Consider the following 7,752-nt stretch of genomic DNA (forward strand, 5'->3'; position numbering starts at 1 on the left):
TAAGAATAATTAGGAGTGCATTTAGCTGCATTAACGCAGTTAAGATCAGAATTTTGCTCCAGACCTTTTTCTGTTTTCATCTGGACTTGCAGAGCCTCACAGCGCACTGCTGTCCAGGTCAACCAACGTCAACAGTCATTGTTTCACCAAATCCACCGTCTCACCAGCCTCATGATCAGTCTGACAAAAGTTAGATGTGAAACTGCAGGTAGCACCTTGAGCACAGGGTGTAGGACAGATTCCCCGGGGTGTAGTGCTTGAAGCCCCAAGGGCACAGCGGCAGGAGCAGCCCTGTAGTTGGTAGGATGGCTTGGGCAGGTCAGACAAACACAGCCAGCACCAGCCTGGCCCCTCACACCTTGAACCAGCAGCAGAAGGCAGCAGACATCTTTGGAGGCTGCATGAGAGCATGGATGAGGAAACTCTTAAACTGACAATAGATAAAAGCACAAGGAAGCTTTCTTGTTAGACACTTCCCATACACTCCTAGAAAACCTCTCCGGGTCTGACCAAGACCAACAGCCAGGGCGGCTCACATGGAAACTGCCCACGAGGTGCAGCTCAATGATGGGATGTAGGAGCATCCTCTGATCTGGGAGAAGGCAGCAAGACCAGAAAGTGTCTTGCCCTAAACACAAGAGGAGAGACCTGGTCATTGTGGATGGTCTCAACAGAATATAAACCATACTGTTGCATTAATAAAAAAAAATAGAAATCATATTTGGTATATGCAAATTCTATAAATCAAATAGATATGGGCCTGGCTGCCTGAGAGTAAAGCCCCATTAATTACTTAGATAGTCTCAAACCAGGTGTCTCAAATCCAGTATACACCTTTCATACACATCACTTCCCTTAGGGGCAGTAAAAAAAGTACATAAAATAAAACCCAACATAAAACGTACAAAGAGAAAACAAGTCAACATCATCTCTGAGGAAGAGCACAGACCAGCACACCACCTGAAGAACCAGCCAGAAAGATTATTTGGATTAGTCTTCCAATTATACAGCATAGAATGGGAAAAAAATGATTTTTATAAGGCAATGACTCCAAACTTGACCGACTTCTCCAAAGCTTTTCTGAAAAATCAAAACAACCTCATGATCAAATCTGTGCATTGCTGCCAAGTTTTGTTTGTTTCTCCTCCTGAAAGGATTCTTTAAACAGCAGCAAGGCAGGAAGCAAAGAGAAAGGCACCACACTGACATCTAAAGACATCAGTGTACATACAGCATTGTACATAAAATCCCTGAATGAAAATAATCTGTTCATCCACCCGTTCATCTAAAGCAAATTCCTTCTTGCCCTGCCGATGAGATCAGCAGTGGGTTATCCCAGAAGCAGGTTATCCTGGCAGCTGCTGCAGTTTGCAGCCACCTAGCATGCTCCTGCGGCTGCTTCAGGCAGGGGGTCTGGGTGCTGGGGCAGGGATGGGCACAGCAAACCTTGACACAGCAAAGCTTAGATCTAGTCACAGCCCGTACTCTGAGAGTCATAACACCAGTATGGTTGTGACGCTGCTCTTGATTGGTCCAGCAGTTACGTACCTCATCATACTCCTCCAGAGGCCACAGGCTTCTAAAATGGTGTTTGGGCCTGCAGATCTCACTGTGGTCATAGCTCAACATCTTTTTCTATCCAGTTTTGAAAAATAAAATGAATCAAATATGATTTGCTAGAACACGGGTTTTACCAATGAGATTTTGCACATTGCTCATCCGCACGTCTTGGTCATAACAATCCCTACAAGTGGCATCATCAGCACCAAGTTGGGGTGAAGGCAGAGGGGACAGGGAGGGTGAAATCACTGCATCTTCTCCATTCTCCCTGGGGCAGATACATTCTTCGGGGTTCCCCAAGGGCAACTGCTGCTGCAGGGGTCACTGAGCTCCCCAAGGCAGAGAGCAATAATGAAGTTGCAGGAGTACAGGCTTGCACTCAAAATTTTGACACGGAAAGGGCTTCATCTGGCAGGCAGAGTCCACCTTGGTCTCCTCTGAAAGCACAGACAGAACCTAGCAGAGGAAAAAATTCTGAACTCAACGCTCCTCAGGTTCTACCCATCTCTGTCCACACCTGAGAGGCAAGCTCAAATCAGAAGCAAAAATATTACACAAATTTGCAAGAGTTTAAGGGAAAGTGACTATAAACAACGCTAAAACCCCAGTTACTTCAAGTACGGCATCCTGCAGGAACTGCTGAGGCAGATGGATTCTGAACAAAGATTATTTTATGATAATGCCACAAGGCCAAGGAGCTTAGCGCAATTCAGAGCTCTGTCTGAGCACTGATAAATTCAAAAGCAAAGCTCACGATATTCTCACTTAGCCCACTATGAAGGTGGAGCACTGAGAGGAGATGTCAGGGAGAAAACGGGCAGTATCAGAGACAGGCACGATGCAAAGGGACCCTTCTGTGAACCCGGGACCCTCTGGTTTTCCTCTCTTCTCCATCTTCTGGGGCAGAGATCCACGCTGCAGGAGGGATATGCATGAAGTCAACCCCCGCTTCTGAAAATTTCGATATTGCAACCAGACTTCTATATTATTAACATTCTAGATTTTTAATTTTTTGCATTTTACTTTGTTACACAAAAATAGGATGCGGGATGTAAAACCAACGTCCATGCATCACGTTCTACAGTCTCATTGAGGAAAATACAAACACCTGGTAGGTGCTGGTGATAGAGGCAGACCCTTCGCTGGATGGTGTGCTTTGCACTCAGATCCCAGTCGTTGCTTCAAGACCACATGTGGAAGAAGCACCTGCAGAAATCCCTCAGAGGCACTTTGTAAAGCTTTGCTTCCTCACCAACACACCCAGAGCCATGAATAGTAAACAGAGTTGTGCCACATAAGGTACCAGTTACAGTCACAGACTTCTTACACTTCAGTGTTAAATCCCCACAACAAACAGCTGCTGTGGCTCCTCTGCAAGGCAGAGTATCCCCCTTCACTCACAGCCACATGGAAAACGAACCAGCCCAGTGTGTTTCCAAGCCAGCTATTACTTATTACCTACCAAATCTGAAATCTAAATACAGGTTTATTTGCATAGCACTTACCAGCTCACCACTTGTCATCTTCCTAGCATTTCAGTACTCCTAACTTTGAAGGGCCAGTGTCAAAGCCTTTGAACTGGTTTGAATCTATAGCAGGCATCTGCGTGTATGTACAGAAATATATACAATGTTTTACAGAAGTATCTGATGCTATCCTCTAGTTCAGAAACTGTGGAAAATTGTGCTACAAGCATGTGGTTTTTAAGGTTTATGGCTTAACTTCCACAGTTTGGCTAGATGAGACCTGACAGTTTATCAGCTTGGAACTGGTATTATATAGCCCCTCCCCATCCTCAGAGCAAACAACAGACTGTGTGTGCAGGACTATACAGAACATAATGCAGGTATTTCTTACAGTGCAAACTCAAACAGGTGCACATTGCAGCACAGTGGTGCTGTGGACTGTAGCAGCTACAGAAGCTGGAGCAATTCACCGTGCCAGTACCCACTGCTCTCACCACTCATTCACAAATAGTCCTTGGCAATGGGAATGGCGTGAATGTTAGCCGCACAAAGGCTGTGCAACTCTGCTGCAGAGGCAACAGCCAAACCAAACAAGGAGTTCAGATTTAAAAGAAGGAAAAGTGGTGTCTGGGTTGAGCAGAAGGGGGGATGTCACTCTCTGTGCCACTGAAACAGAAACGTTGTTACCGTGAATAAATAAGAAGTGATCGTTTTCTCCTGTGTCTTGGGCTCTAATTCTGGCATTAGATGGGCAATCTCCTATCACCATATCGCTCATAAAATCATTTTAATAATTACTTTCATGCTTGATCACACCCTCCTATCATTAATAGCACTGGCCGTGTGCAAATATAGCAAATAGTGAATGTCGGAGGTTATTTGAGCATGTTACTTTGAAGCTGAACTGCCACTTACCTATTGGGGGGGTGCATTTTTCTGGGGGAAAAAAAAGCCTATAGCGTTTTGTTTACAGAACATAAAAAGAACTGTGGTACTGAGGAAGAGAAAATGAACCATAAAATGCTGTTGTTTTGCCTGTTCTTTATTTCCTTCCTAGGGTAGCCAACCCCTCTTGCTTTCTATTGTATGCATCACATTACGTTGTCTTTGTCATAAAGGGGCTTTCTACGTGTCACTCTGTTCTGGAGCTTCTTCCCCTCTGGACCTTGGCTGCACGACAGATATGGAAGCCACTTGTGAGAGCCCTCAGGCACTCCAGACACACTTGATATTTCACAATAAATCTGTATTTATCTAAAAAAGAGCTCCCATGTACTTGCACCAAATTATTTACACCATGCTTGTGTATTTGGCTTCTATGCTCTGCATGAGCTGCAGTTTCAGGTTTCTGACAAAGAGTTTCTGGAAAGTTCCTTTACATTTACATGGAGGTCCCAGCATAGCTCACGTAAGATCCACTAAAAGCAAAATTGCACTGGAGGAGAAAGCCCTCTGCAGAAATAACGACAACCTGTAAATGTGAAGAGTGAACTGACAGAAGTAGTAGCAAAAATTTTATCACATCCAGCCAGTACAGGCCCAGGGAAATTTATAGAATAAGGTTAATAAAAACAGGATGGAAAATAAATAGTGGAAGGCAGGCTCAAAGCAGCATTTATTTATTTATGTTGAGTGCCTCATTCACTGCTGACCTACTAAAGAGATATCCAAAGAAATACCAAAACTGTGCAGTGCTCATCCAGTGAAAATCGTGCAGGGCTACGGCAAGTTCCAGGTGCAAAGGCGCTGCTGATGTAAGCTCATCATCTGTCCAGGTTTTAAAGTCAACTGGTAATACTAACGTCATCTAAATGTTCACATTTTCCAAGCCCTCAAAACATTGTCTTTCCAAATACTATTCTTATCAAATATAATTCTTGCCATTCACGGCTTTTGCCTGGCAGTTTCAGATGACTAAAGAGTTTGCTAACAATGTTCTCACACCATCTTTTTGCTCAAAATATACTGAAATGATCTGGTTATAAAAACTATGGTAGTTAAGATCAATTCATGGTTATTGCTACTTCTTCTAAATGCATTGTCAAGCTTCTTGAGACTGTGGGCTTTCAAGGTTACCACAAATCAAAGGCTATTTTGGCTTGCTCTTCAGAAGTCCAGCTAGAGTTGAGCCACACACAGTAAAACAATCCTTGAAACACATCTGCACAGCAAACAATATGTGGACATTTATTTGCTCCCATCAGCACCTCAACTTGGTGCGTGTCCCCCAGACAGACTCTCCTTGGATAATAGTTGCTTTTCACAACCCAGCTAAGTGAACTGTAGTTGAACTGGATAGAGAACAGGGAGGAAAGTAAGAGATTCCCTATCAGACTCTTCTAGAAACTCATTTTTGTTCCTTAATAAGAAAAAGCGTCCAAGCACTGACGGAGGAAATACTTTCCACTTGTGCCAAAATAAAAATAAAGATTTTTCTCAAATGTTAGCACCTCAGGTCAAAAAAAATTACCCTTCAGGTGAAATACTGTAGAAGCTTGCTGTGGAAAAGGCACCAATCCAAATTCATTCTATGTGTACTGGCTTCTGCCCTTTTCCTTCTGCCATCTCTCATTGTTTCACATGCTCACCACGCTCAACTGAAGAAGTCTTTAAGGTGCATTCACGCCAGCTGGAGTTCAAGGAGTAACTGAAGGAAAATAGTGAATTAAAGAGGGTGAGGTTATTGTAAGTTACTTCTTCCTCTGACTCCTCATCTGGCAATTTAACCATCGTGGATGCCAGCAGAGTTCAGACAAGCTCTCCTGGGAATCCAGCAGCAGTCCACCCGTGCATTGCCTCCAAATGTAGCCCAGTGCACCAGCAGAAGTGGATAGCTGTGGGTAGGCTGGAGGTGGTTACATTTCAGATGACAAGAGATTCAGTTGTCCTTACAGCCATATTTAGTAATGGTTTGGTCACCTGAGGATCTCTCTCCGGCTCTCCAGGCACTGCAGTAGCATGGGTTTGCCTGCCAGCTGCCTGCAATGTCTCAAACACTTTAGGATGGGAGGAAGGTCCTCAGATGCCAATGTTTAGGTAGATGAGTCACAAGCCAAGTACCACCAATAGTGCCTCTTCCTAGACTTGCTGAGATTCACATCAGTATTTTGCCCTTTCTCTCTCATCATGATAAAGCTGTCAGAGTACTGCCCATAGCGTTGCTTTAGGAAACCAGTTTTCAGGACAAGGAACTAAGAAACCATTTATACAGCAAATTTTAAAATGCAGCAGCATCTTCTGCCATGAAAGAATCTCTTATGTTCATTTTCAGTCTCATAACATGATCAATAGTCAAACAATTTTTTCGGCTCCAGCTCTCACGTACGTGTTAACTTGCAATTATGCTCACAGGGTGTAGGCGCAGAGTACAGCATTGATAAAAACTGAAATACCTTTCTAACCCTACTAAAATATTTGCCAACTTCCTGCTTGTTTCCTCTTCTTAAACTTGCTGACATATACACTTCATCTTTAAAATTATGCAACCAAAAAATCTGTACAATTTGTTAACCAAAAACCTGTACAAGGTAGTGAAAAATTTTTCTTTATCAAGCTGACATAAAAAGCAAGTAAACGTACGCCAAAATTCCTGTTCCTGCTCTCTGGACCTTCCAGCCTTTTAGTAATGAATCTGCAATATTAGAAAACAGTGTTTTCCTCAAACTTATCTTTCTTTTCTATTTCCACTTTACTCATTTCAGTGCTCCGCTGAGCAGCCTTGAGCATCCTGAGAATCCCAATCAGAATCCACTGTGCTGCCCCATTTTTGAACTTTGCTTTGAAAATCAACTTTAATTGTCATTGCGTTGGCTTCCAAGTCTGGATAGCCTACAGCTGTCCTGGCTGCAGTGGTCGGCATCACCAAGAGGGAAATCACCAGGCTGCAGGCAGCAGAAACTCGCTCAGCCTCTCTCTTGGCTGCAGTACTGCATCACCATCTTGCTGAACAGTTTTGGACTGTGTTAATGTGCTGGACAAATTAGTCAGCCAATCCGTTGGTGTCACCCAGGGTCTTTCCATTAGTTTTAATGGGCTTTGGGTCAGACCCTTACACAGGAGTGGCTAGCAAATGACCAATCATAAAAACCCCTTCTGGTGACATGCTAAATATTCTCAAACATATAAAAATGTTCTCAACTGTTTATGACAAAGAGCAGCCACTCCTCATGACACTGTGCTCGCACAAAAACTCACCATAGACTAACACAGCCACAAGATTTTTATGTCATTCTGTGAACATTCTGCATGAGGAGTGCTGCAGCGACCATTTCAGAAGCTCACTCAGACATACCATTAATAGAAGCAGGTTTGAACCTTGGAATGCATTCAGACCCCAAAATATCCCATTTAAAAAGGACCAGCAGACAGGTAACAACTTGGCTGCTGTCTCCCACAAAATGTCTATGGCTTTGGATGAGAAATTAGAGCTGTGATGAATGAAGTGCCTAAAGTGACAATGATCTCCATCGAGATGAGGTTAAGTTTGTGAGAGAGAACTTCTGCACAGCAGCGTACCAACCACTGAGCTCAAGCAGAAAGTAACCGCAGCTGCTGCATCTTACCAGGAGCATGCAGGAACCCAAGACAGCATTGGCACTGCAAGGCAGACACAGCAAATGAAGCTCCTGAAAGGAGGGCAAGCAGGGACAGTACACAAGGATAGCGTGATAGGATCATTGTAATGATGCTGTTTGGACAAAGCCTCTGCCCAGCCAGGCTGCTGCTG

Source organism: Phaenicophaeus curvirostris, chromosome 8 (genome assembly GCF_032191515.1).
Source record: "Phaenicophaeus curvirostris isolate KB17595 chromosome 8, BPBGC_Pcur_1.0, whole genome shotgun sequence".
Lineage (NCBI taxonomy): Eukaryota > Metazoa > Chordata > Aves > Cuculiformes > Cuculidae > Phaenicophaeus > Phaenicophaeus curvirostris.